Source organism: Anas acuta, chromosome 2, assembly GCF_963932015.1.
Source record: "Anas acuta chromosome 2, bAnaAcu1.1, whole genome shotgun sequence".
Classification (NCBI taxonomy): domain Eukaryota; kingdom Metazoa; phylum Chordata; class Aves; order Anseriformes; family Anatidae; genus Anas; species Anas acuta.
Window position 1 is genome coordinate 17653644 of NC_088980.1, and position 12413 is coordinate 17666056.

Consider the following 12413-nt stretch of genomic DNA (forward strand, 5'->3'; position numbering starts at 1 on the left):
GCCGGAGGCCGGCCCGAGGGCTGTGGTGAGCCGAGGTCCCCGCTGGAGGCTGGGGGGGGACCCACAAAATGGAGCCCGAAAGCCCAGGCGGGAGGCGCCGCGTTTCCCGCTCCCCTCCTGCCCCTCGTCGCCTCACGGCGAGGCCGGGTGGTGCTCAGGCAGAAAGGTGGCTTCTGTTCCCCCTGCGTTTGGAAAGACTGTCTAGTTTTTAACTTATTTTTTTTTAATAATGCCGCCTCAAGCCGAAAAAGTTGCTTTTATGGCATTTCTGCACCATGCTGTGGCATTGTGAAGTGCTGCTTTGAGGTGTACTAAAATTTCCTTCAAAGAGTAGGAATAGTTGTATAACACGTTAAATACCCCCTCCCAAAAAAGGGGAATGTCTCCATCTTGAACTTGTTACTTCAAAGTCAGTTTAGAAAAGTTGTCAGGTACTTTAGCTTAATCTTTGTAGTCAGGTAGTTTAGCTTAATAATTCCGAAGCCATTTATACTGAAACACCAGATTTTGCTCCAAATCAGTGAAGGAATTCTTTGTTAGATTCTTCCAGTACTGCTGGAGGTAAGATAATTATGGCAGAAAGATGGTAGCATTTTAAATTACCCCCACTTCTGCACAGCAAATATGTGTCAATGCTTTAACGGGTAATTGCTTTGAAAAAATCCAGCTGAGACGGTTCAGCCATACTTAAGAATGCATTTAAGGAACAGCACATTGTTCTACTCCTGTTATTTAAAAACAAACAAGCAAAAAGTAACAACAAACACCATGCCCAAAAAACAAACAAAGAAACAAACAAACTACCATGCACTGTTTAATTGAGAAGCTGGCTAAAATTTACCAGAGACTTTGCTGAACTACAAACTACATCTTGGGCCAGGCCAAAAAATACATCCAAATCTGCAAACATACTAGCATATGAAAAATCATGCATGAAGTTAATAAACTCATATAAGTTCAGCAGCTTGTGAGTCTGAGATCCCATGGATAGTGCATATTTTCTTTTTTTTTCTTTGCTGACGTTCTTTGCAGTTGCTCTTTTGCCTTTTGGGATCACTACTGTGCCAAGGAAAGAGGTAATTTAAAAATGCAGATTGGCAATTAAATATTTATCTTTAAAATCATCCCAAGGTCAATTTTGGAATCTGCACCTTGGAGCAAACGCTTCGCATGTGTTAGAATTATAGCTGATGGTGCGTTTTGTTGCCAAAAAGTGTTACTTCACTTCTACGTGTGACCTAGCAGTAATATGGCCACACCCTGACCGTACTAGTGGTTTCTCACTTATTTTAATCTTCCCAAGATACACGACCAAGTTATTTGTATGATAATGTACAAAAATCTATTCTGGTGATGCAAATGAGCCTTTGTTTCCTCTCTGTGTTGTTTTGTTCATTGCTACCTTCTCTAAGTGTCATGAAATACAGCTGAGAAAGCCAAACGTTAGTATTTTCCTGCTCTACTTTTACCTAGCTATGACAGATGAGCATCATTCTCCCTGAGAGGAACAGTGGAGATGAGAAGAGCACAAGGAAAAGAAAAATAAGGAGAGAACAGTGAGAAAATAATAGAAATCCCAGAAAATCTTGAATGCTGTCTGAGGTTTTGGGCTGCGTTCAGGAGCATGAGCATCGTGCTCCAGTGGGATGGGTGGAGGCCGTCATGTGTTCATAAGGAAGAAATGTGGTGAGGGAAACGCTGCAGCAGATATGGACCTGATTAATGATATGGTTAGAGAAAGACAACGTTTGTGGCAATAGCAGGTGGAGATATGTAATGCTTCCTAATTTGTTTTCTCTGTTCTCAGCTAAAATGAACACGTAGCAGAATCATTCCCCCGAATTCCAACTCTGCCTTCTGCTCTTCTCCAAATGCTTTTTGTTTTGTAATGGAAAGAAGAGGCACGCTCCCCACCCACATAACAATTGTGTGTTTCACAGCAGTTGCATGACTCAAGATTTAACGCATGCAATTGCAAATTGCTCTTTTCCTTTTCTTATCACTGGAGAGCAGATCGCTGGGTAGATATGCTGTCATTATACACCCTCGGCTCTGGGAGCGTTGTTAATCTGCAGAGTCCTTGTGGATTGCATTTACTGTAATGTAAGTTTCCATTAAGCAGAAGATAAATTAGAGTTAAAGCAGAACATCTGTTTTCAAAGGGAACAAAGAGAAATGTTTTTAATGTTGGGAAACCAAAACTCCACTGGCAAAAATGGAATATTTTAGTGTAGGTGCACTTCTTTAAGTTTCATTAACGTCACTTTTTGCACTTTTCAGGCTGACCTTCATTTTCTCACGGGGCAAATGTGACACTGAGTTGACTGTGATCTTACCTGCCATGAGTAATGCATGATCAGCCCATAGACCTCATTGTTATCAATGTGAAGGTGGCTGCAAAAGTATAAGATATTGCCAAGCCACTGTGCCACTGGCCAACATTTAAAAATAAAAATAAAAATAAAAAAATATATATATACATTAATCATCTAAATGATGGAATATCCTCTTTTGAAGTAGCCCTTTGTAGACATGTTGAAGATCTTTAGCATGGTGATTGGAATATCCTCTGGAGTATACCAGATTTCACTAAGACAGCAGTTTTTTTTCTTTTTTCAGGAAACCTTGAAGAGGTTGCAATTTGTGCAAAATGAATCACAGCACCACATCAGACTGTGGTGTCAAGTAAGAGCATTTGGAAATTTTTGTATCTCTGCTTGGGATATTCCTAGATGATAAAGCAGAAGGTATAGAGATAATCAAGTAGCAAGTACAGGTCTTGTGTTCTTCCATTAGGATTTAATTCTATTGCAGTTATATATATATATATATATATATTCCTTTGTGATTATGCAGTAATGCAGAGAAACTGTAAACTATTAAAATTTCCTATGAGAAAGATGGAAAGCTCTCATTTGAGAGTTTGTATGTAAGCAATTACCAGAAATAGCTTTTGAAGAATCACAGTAAAACAAATTTAAGTAAATTGGATTGGATTGGATGCAGAAGCTTGTTAACAAGTACATCATATAAATCTTCAAATGAAAAAAAAAAAAACAACACAACAACCACTAAATAAATAAGGAAGAAGCAGAAACTCAAGGGCTGAAGAACAGCCCTTCTGTCCATCTATCTTTCCGTCCTTTTGATTCTTATATACAATTTTTAATTTAGGAGACCACAGTTAAACGGATAGAGGAATATAATTATTTGCCTTAGTGGAGGGAACAATGCACCAGCTAACCAGAGAAATCCACTTACAGAGATACTGCGTTATCAGGAATGCTGAAGCTGAGATGCAGTTAGTGGTATCAGAGTGAGCTAAAGTCAAGAATTATCTTGTGTTGTGAAAGACAAGAAAGTATAAGAAGCAGTAGAGTTACTCTGCAAGTCTGTTTTTCTAAAGCAACTAAATGGTTTCTGTTGGTCATTCAGAATTGAGAGTTACTCTCCATAACTCTTTTTAGGAAAGTTTACATGAATTTGTTCTTAAAATAAAAAAAAAAAAAGCAAAACGCAACATGTACATGGATGAAAATCTGAAGAATAGGTTCTCAGGCTATTTGAAAATGTCAGTAGTGGAGCTAGAAAATTCACAATTTTAACTGCAGAGAATTAGGACAGAAGTACCTTTGAAAAGTTTATGATCGCAGTTTAATTACTGCAATTCTGTGCACTATGAGGATTTGAAGATAATTTCTTGTTTTATGTATTTCCTTTATGTACAGTAGAGGCTCATGTTAGTCAGTGGCTTCCCTCTCCATATGTTCAGGCAATGATTTACATGTCTAGGCTTTATGCCATTCATTTTTCCAAGGCTTTAATTTAACCCAGTGATGCTTTTTTTCCCTAGGTTCAATGAGTTTTTGATCTGGTCTCAATTTTCCAGGTCCCACATCTTAGTATCACTCTGTGTACATCCCTACTTCTTGTGAGTGCTGATACATAGGGGTTACCTATTCTTTTCTGTTCTTCAGAATTACCTATTCAGGTTGGCCCATTTCTTCCCAGCAAGAGCTGGGCATCTAGCAAAAATTCCAACTGTGGTAGGAAAAGCACAGCGATATCTTGTTTATTAGTTTTATTAATCTTATGATAAAATGAAATTGTCTGCACTGTAAATGTTGTTAAATAGAAAACTGAAATATCATCTAACTTATTGAGAATGCTACTTGTTATTAACAAAAATGGTAACCTGAGGGTTTTCATTTGAAAATGCCAGCATTTATTATTAATATTATTTCTTCAACTTTACAGGACAGGCTTTTTGCTATTGCTCAGAGCAGTGTGTACAAAAGTCAGCTTAATGAGAAGCATCATTTTAAATTGGACAATTGATTTTATTAATGCCATGTGTTAGATTTCACATGCATGACAAAATGAACATGATATAAGCAAAGATTCTTACTGAAGTGAATATAAAGGGTATCTGAAGACAAAAGAAGATGGGATTACCTGGCACTGTTAACAGAACTAAATGAATGATGCACTTTATTCATTTCTAGCTATCTAATCCTTTCCTTGCTCACTTCTTTATTCTATGATTTATTTCTCTACATCACCCCCCTTTTTTTTTCCTGATTGTTAAAAAGTTGTAGATGTGATTTACACAGAAGAATATTCATTTGAGGTTTCTTCCCTTCAAAAGTCAAGCTGTATGAATTTGCGTAACTTGCATGCGAGCCCTTTCTGACACAGCTCTTCTGATTGTACCTGTGTTAAACTTTCTTCTTTACTTGATCCATGTTGGCTGTTTGGTTGCATTCATATGAACACTAATATTTACCCCACTGCCTGGAGGCTTATCAAAAGACTTTGAAACTCTTAATGGTCTTACTTTAGGTATATAATAGTAGATAAACTATTTCTTCTTCTGAGGAGACACTGTATCTCTCAAGCTGAAATGACTGAAAAGTCAGAAAGCAACTTCATAATTTTATTTTGAGATTTCACTTTTTTTTTTCCCCCCTGCTGTTAAGGATTCAGAATAAATCTGTCCACATCCTCCCTCCTGCCCCTCCCAAATACTTTTACAGTGTTTTACAGTAAGATTCATGGAAATAATTGTCATGATTTTTTGCTTGTCAGAAAGTATCTGCAATGTCCAAATGTGTATTTACTCTTTTTTTTTTTTTTTTTTTTTTTTTTTTTTTTTTTTTTTTTTCTCAGTAGTTAGTCCAACACTTGCCTTGTAAGTAAAATGAGAAGAGTGTTTTACTTTTAGGGCTGTGAATACTTCTCTAACATTTCCTAAGGACTATTAATGATGGGCAATTCTCCTTAACTTAGGACTAATTTATAGATGCAGTAATTTAAATAACCACATGACAAAGTATAAAGTGCAGTGCAGAGCCATTTGTACCAAAAAATCCTCCGGCAGCTGGTAAAATCTTGTCCTTCATTTTCAGGTGCAGATGCTAGGCTGCATCGTTTTGCACATGCATTTGCTTTTCTGTAACTGCATGCCAACAGGAGGCTCTGTGGTTTATGGTGAGTATGTCTGTTGCTTAGAGCTGCACTGTATTGCATTCAGCCAGTTGCAGTATGTGTGCAGGGTGAGGGACAGTATGAAGCAAGTGGCACTATATGCCAGCTGGGCTTTCTTTTATAACATGAAGAAGTGAGAAGTGGAGGTTTTGCACAATCTCAACTTATTTCCCATCAGCGTAACTGTGTGTCTAACAAACTGATGGAAAACTTAAGAAATAGTCTTTAGACCTATTTTTTTTTTTCTACAGCAGAAGATCCTGGTAGTTTCTGCAGAGTGTATTGTAGATGTATGGCTCTTACTTCTCAGAAGGGTCCAGGGTAGGGAACAGAACTTGCCTCAAGTCCCTCACTAAATCTGGAAGCAAACTGGGGAAAATGGATAGAGTTTCATCTTCTTGCTCCACCTCAAAGGGAAGTGAATATGAAGTTAGCTCAGTCATACGAATTTAACAAGTGATTTGGTTTGTTTAATGGATTTGTTTTGGGTAGGATATGCTGCATTGATCCCTCTTGGTAGATGACCGAAGCAAATATTTATTGCTAGCATGGCATTTGTTAGAGGCACACTATTCTGATGAGGTAAATATGGAGAAAGGTAATTTTGGCTGATGCTGTTACTTTACCTTCCAAATCCAATGCCAGTCCAAGAGCTTGTGCCTCTGATCATTGGAGAATGGAAAACTATAGACATGGCTGGTGTAGAAACTGGTTTCCCAACAGGCTTTTTTCATACTTAGGGCTTGAATTGGAGTGGTACATGGCCATAAGACATCCTCTAGACATCAGGATCTTGTTTAAGAAATGCATTTTGTTTGTTTGTTTTTTGTTTCCTTTAATGTGTCTTCCACTCTGCCTGCTAGCTTTAAAGTTTTGATTATTACAGTCAGAAGAGTACAGTTACACAATATGCAGTTACAGTATCCGCTATAATTAGTAGCTGTTTGTCCTCTGTGACCTGGCTCTTGCTTATCAGTTGTTCCAAGGAATGACAGAAATCCAGCACAAGGAAGGGAGACTCACAGGGAGCACGTGTCTCCCAGTGCCAACCACCACATCAACTTAACCTACAGAGGACGATGGAATAAAGCTTTTTGGTAGACAGCAATGACACAGAGGACACAAACTGAAGTTCTGATGACTCTTGAGCAGGATTCAGATATCCCCGTGGACTTCCATGGCACTGGTTTTCTTCAGTAAACATGAGATATCTGCTGAGTTTCTGTCCTGTTTGAAAAAAGTATTTAGTGATCTTAACATGCCCATCCACTTGTATCCATCTAAGCAGTCAGTCAGTAGGTTGCAGAGACCATCACAGAACCACAGAATGGTTTGGGATGGAAAAGACTTTAAAGATCATCCCGTTCCAACCCCCAGACTGATTCTCACTTTCATGATTCTCGCTGCCCTAATTTTCTCACCATTGTAATTCTCTCTGTCCTAATTTTAACCTTCATGGAAACCAAAGAAGCTGCTAATAGTATTTGTCTCTGAAGTACCAGAATTAGTGTCTGTGTGAGCACTCAGAGAGCAGCTCACGCTTCTGAAAAGTGCAGACTTAGATGGAGATTGCTCAACCATCTTAACCCAGATACCTTCAGGCCTTATTTAAGGCTTCTGCAAAAAGGCAGGAAGGTGAGGCTTCTTGTCTTCTGAGGGGGTGTGTGCGTGGAGAGAGCACAAATATCAACACCCCGGAAAGCAAAATATTTACTAACCTCTTCCTAGCATGGCTACAATTGGGGGCAGCACAATTATAACTTCACCTTCAGTTTTTTGAATGTATGAAGCATTTAAATTCTGCTATAATATAGATATTTAAAAACCACGCTAAAGCTCGTACTGTGCTAGACAAACTTAAAACAACAACAACAACAAACACAACACTTTAGCCACACTATTGCTTTTTAATATATTCTAGGATTGCTCAACCTTAAACGTATCTGTTTCATGATACCTTAGAATAAATATCTGCAACAAATAGTGGAAGCCATATGTCTATTTTAAGATCTCCGTTAGTATTAAAATACATTGTATTTTGAAACGAGCATCAGTGTTTTGGAATTTGGGTACACAGACAGTCCTTTCTCATAGGTCCCAATGAGCCTAAGCAACTTATGGCTTAGCAGTGCAAGTTGAGTCAACAGAAAAGGTCCATGTAATATTAAAAATTGAGGCTAAGGGCTTTGTCATACCATACAGGTATCCTTTATTGGCCAGCTAAGAACACAGTGTTAGGTTTGTGTAAGAGAAAGGGCAATAGTTAAACAAAGAAACATTCATCAATTTCTCCCCTACCACAATGTTTGTTAAATTCTGAAATAAAAGCTTCATGTTAGAGCTTAACACACTGCAGCTCTGGTCTCAGCTCATGCTTCGCAGTCTACACTGCTACTGATAAATAAGATTCCTGAGGAACTTTTAAATTTCACTTGAGTCCATAAAATTTTTCCTCCACGAAACTGTAGGTTATCTGAATGGTAGTACATAACCTGCTCAAGTGTGGTGCAGCTGAGCTCTGAATATTGCTATGAAAAATCTGGGGACCTTGACCTATTCTCTCTTCTTCTGCAGCCCTCCATGGCCTGTAGTTGGTGCTGGACTGCAACAAAATGTCTGTGAACCATGCAAGAGCCAAGCTGAGACTTTCCTTCCACTGTGCAGAGGAATGATATCACCCACCTTTGGCTGCATGCATCACTTTTACTCAAGACTAGCATCTCACATGATTCACAAGAACATAAGACAGTGAGTGGTCGACTGAGATAGATAGATAGATGTATTAAGCTAACAATGTTTTCCAGATGATGTTGACAGTACAGTTTCCCGAAAAATACAAGTTGAATATAAGCTGTATTTGAATTTAATAGAATCAATAATATATGAAAGAGGAACTTTAGAATAGCTTTGTTAGTATTTTTTAACTTTAGTCAGAGGAAGTGAATTCTCACTTCCCCTTCCATTGAATAACTCAAGTTTCTACATTGTACAGTTGCAATGTACAGTTCATATTATTTTTAGAATATGGTTATAATTAATATATTAAATACTGTCATATTTTCTTTATATGATAGCTTGAATGTCCAGTTGTCAAAAACCATTTGTATTCTTGACCAGTGACACAACCTTCCACTGGCTACAATAGGGCTTCCTGTGACAGCAAAGAAAAACAAGCTTTCACTCATCAGCAGAAGTCACAATCATTCAACAGCTAAAGTGTATCAGCCAGAAAAAAATGCTTTACTAGTCTTTGGTGTTCCTGGGGATGAGGGTTCCCATGTACTAGCTGTCAGTAGTAATATGAGAGCTGTTGCAGGACACACTAAGGCAGGATGTGGCTTTGGTTTTCTCGGTGAATTTTTTTGCAGGAAGTATTTCAAATAGCGTAGTTTACCTTTGAAAAAAAAAAAAAAGTTTCTTCTGGTTTAAAAATGTGATAGGCATGATAGACCCTTTGGTTGATATTTTTTCTCTGAAGGTGAGCAGATTATTTTCTCAAATAGGCTTAAATAGCTTGAAGCTCTTAACCAATTTTGTCCAGGACTTTCTGGAAAAGGGGTATGTTCTGTTTTATGGCTCTATTTCAGCAAAGCATTTAAGGAAGTACTTGTCCCATACCTGTGTTCAGTTCAATATGCTTCTTTAGACTGAAGCTTAGCATTAATATTCTTTGATACGTGATTGTGGTAGCAGTTGTAAATGTTATCAATTACTTTATTCACCTACCTGCTTTTTAAAACACTCCTGGTCCAGGTGGTGTCCCAAATCACCATAGTGCTTGGACAGAGTTACATCTGTGATTGTGCTTGGAGATTTGGAACAACCAAAAGTGAGCACCTCTCATTGGTCTCCATAAAAACACAGTGTAGGTACATTTAATGAAATGAGAGGGCTTGTGAATTAGGAAGGGTTTTCTATTCTCTGAAAGCAACAGAGCCTATCAAAAATGGTTTGCAATGTTAATGTCAAAATAGAAATAAAAATTAAAAAAGAAATAAAAGACTTTGCCTTTATTCTTGAACTGTTTGTAGAAACATTCTAAATGCCCACTAAAATTTTAAAAACTTCTTCAGTGCATATGAAAAAATTAATGAAGAAACAAAAAGAGAAAAACAAACAAAAAAGCTGTTTTTACCCTTTGGAATGGAAGAAACATTATATTTTCAGTTTTTAATTCTATTCAAAAACAGGTTTTCTGTGTTTGTCTCTCTTTTTTCTCTTTTTTTACTTCCAATATGGAACAGAGCTGGAGTCTGTACATTGGGCTCTCGTACATTGGAGCCCCTAGTGGACAAGGACCAGAAGCTGTCAACCTGCAAATGAGCACCTGTTCTCCTTAAAGTTACTGACCAATGTGAAGAGAGACACTAGAAAGACTGCAGATGTATTTCATTCAGGTACGACATAAAAGGGTGTCAGAACTACCAAAAGAGCAGTAAGAGACTTGCTGTGGGTAAATTCAGTTTATGTCAGTGCTAGGGACTAGCACATGTAGCAAGGAGAGGAGGCTGCCTTTCAATACATAGAGATTCATGACTGGTGACACAAAATTGCTTGATTTACCATTTTGCATTTTATTTCAGGACTCTTTTGTGAGATCCAGAGGATATCTTCTTACTCCTGTCCATGTTTCAGTACCCTTGCTTATTCTTCATAGCACTTGACTACACGTGTAGGCTGACCTTTTCATTCATGACCTTTCCCTGAATGAAAAACAATTACAAAATAAGGTACTTGTCAAAGTGAATGTATCTGAAAGAAATTTGGTGTTTATACTCTGAGCTTTCTTGTTCATGCTGAGGTTTCTGTTTCTGCTCCCTTTTTACCTCTAAAATTATTCTTGTCTCTCACGTTATCTCTGAACACAGCTCAAATTCTTTGTGTACTCTTTTCATTCTTCAGTATTATTTTTGCTCACTTTCAAATGAAATCTCTTTGCAGCAGCATTTAGATTATCACCAGCTGTCAGAGATAGTACCTTTCTAAATACTGGTAGCACTAGTAGAGTAGTAAGTACGTGTACTGCGCTGTACTTGATTAAACAACAACAAAAAGTAACAACTTTTGAAGAAGCTTTTTAGAAGTTTCAGCTGTGAAGAATAAGACATGAAGGCTCTTGGAAATTTTAATAACTGTGCAAAGAGGGGGTGGGAGCTGATGAGGCCATAATGAGAGGTCATGGTAAGTATGGAGAGTCCCTGGACGGTCCTGAAAGTGAAGAGGAACAGCTTGTGTTAGATGTAAGTGTGAAGCCAGTGCCAGCTGAGGAATGCAGAGACATGATAAAAACAAACAAACAAACGAAACAAACAGCTGTAACAATAACAAAATCAGCTACCATCAGGCCTAGAAACAAACAAACAAACAAACAAACAAACAAACAAAGCAATAACCATCTTCTGAGCCAGAAGGAATAAATGTCAGGGGAAAGACCACATCTTGAGACCAAGGATAAGGATATGAAGTGAGAGCCTTGCTTCAAGCTTTGACACATAGAAAAATGGTATCTATTTTAGAGTTATTTCAAAGAATGAATCAGCAAGCTCTATATACAGCTGATCTGGCAGGATGTGGATGTATGACTGAGTCAAAGATTATGCCCAATTCACAACACAGAAGGAAAGCACAGAGAAGCACAGAAGCACATTTTTTCTTAAATCTCTTCATTAGTTCACCTTCCTCGTAACTGAGACAAATTGAAAGTACGCTGATGGCTGGAAGAGAGACAATTTGAAAAGCATACATTGAAAGCAATTCTGAAACATATAAATGTACATTCCAAGTAAATTCAGCAACTGGCATGCAGTGATTTTTGAAGCAGTCATTGTTTTCACTTACATGATACATATTTGATTTGTTACTAGTGAAAACCCAACTCTACAGTTTGTTCCAGTGGTTGTTTGTTCCAGGAGTGTTGAAAGTGTAATAGAACTTTCAGAGAATAATTTAGTATCTTAATCATCATATTTTTCCCCATATTCTGTTTTCTTTTTTACAGAATCACGGAATCACAGAATTTCTAGGTTGGAAGAGACCTCAAGATCATCGAGTCCAACCTCTGACCTAACACTAACAGTCCCCACTAAACCATATCCCTAAGCTCTACATCTAAACGTCTTTTAAAGACTTCCAGGGATGGTGACTCCACCACTTCCCTGGGCAACCTGTTCCAATGTCTAACAACCCTTTCGGTAAAGAAGTTCTTTCCTATGCAGAAAGAATTCATTGACAAGAATGCAGACATACAAAAGGAATGTCTCATTTATGTGAACACACTTCAGAAACCTTGAACACTTGCAACTTTGGGAGTATGTTCTTGTCTCATAAAGCAAAGATAGTCTTGTTTTACAACACCATATTCAACTTTTCCTCTTTAAAGCTCATATGAAATAAAAAGTGTAATCCTCTTACACTAAAAATGAAAATTTCCATAGGTTTATTCTCTTATAAGCTTCTTTTCCTCTACTAACCGTGGGTCTTACATTCTGCAATGTATCTGCCCTGAACGCTTCTATAATGTTAAGGAAAGCTCCTCTTTTCCTTAGTGTACAAAGACTGGTATTTAAGCAATGGAGAGTGAGGTGAAGGAGTCAAACTAGGGTTTGGAAGACCTCAGTTGGTTTTCCAAGTCTGCCACTGGACATTTGTAACCATGTTGCTAGACATTTAAAGCCACCTAAAAATATCAAAAGAACTAAATGTCAGCTCAGAGTGTAAAAGGATATTTGGCTCCCAAACTCCTGGAAATCTGCACCTTAGCTGCCTATGCAGATCCTTATGGGTGAAAAGTAGAGGAAGGGGAGCACTGCTGCAGGTCAGAGATGTGTTCTGAGCACATGCGCATAAGACAATGACCTTCTTACAAACTCTGGCCATGGAAGTACCTCTAAGGACTAGATAGGTTATTGAACCACAGCACAGAAACT

The 12413-nt window shown here is 37.9% G+C and overlaps 1 long non-coding RNA gene across 2 annotated transcripts in view; it reads left to right on the forward strand.

The window, feature by feature from the left end:
• The first annotated feature begins 1819 nt into the window (after window positions 1–1819).
• Window positions 1820–12413, forward strand: part of LOC137852209 (uncharacterized) — a 12872-nt gene continuing 2278 nt past the window's right edge. The window contains exons 1-4 of one of the 2 annotated variants that reach the window (XR_011093718.1): window positions 1820–2103; window positions 2620–2685; window positions 8062–9045; window positions 9732–9884. This is a non-coding gene — a long non-coding RNA (uncharacterized lncRNA). The remainder of the gene's footprint in view (window positions 2104–2619; window positions 2686–8061; window positions 9046–9731; window positions 9885–12413) is intronic. The other variant, XR_011093719.1, reaches the window with a different exon arrangement.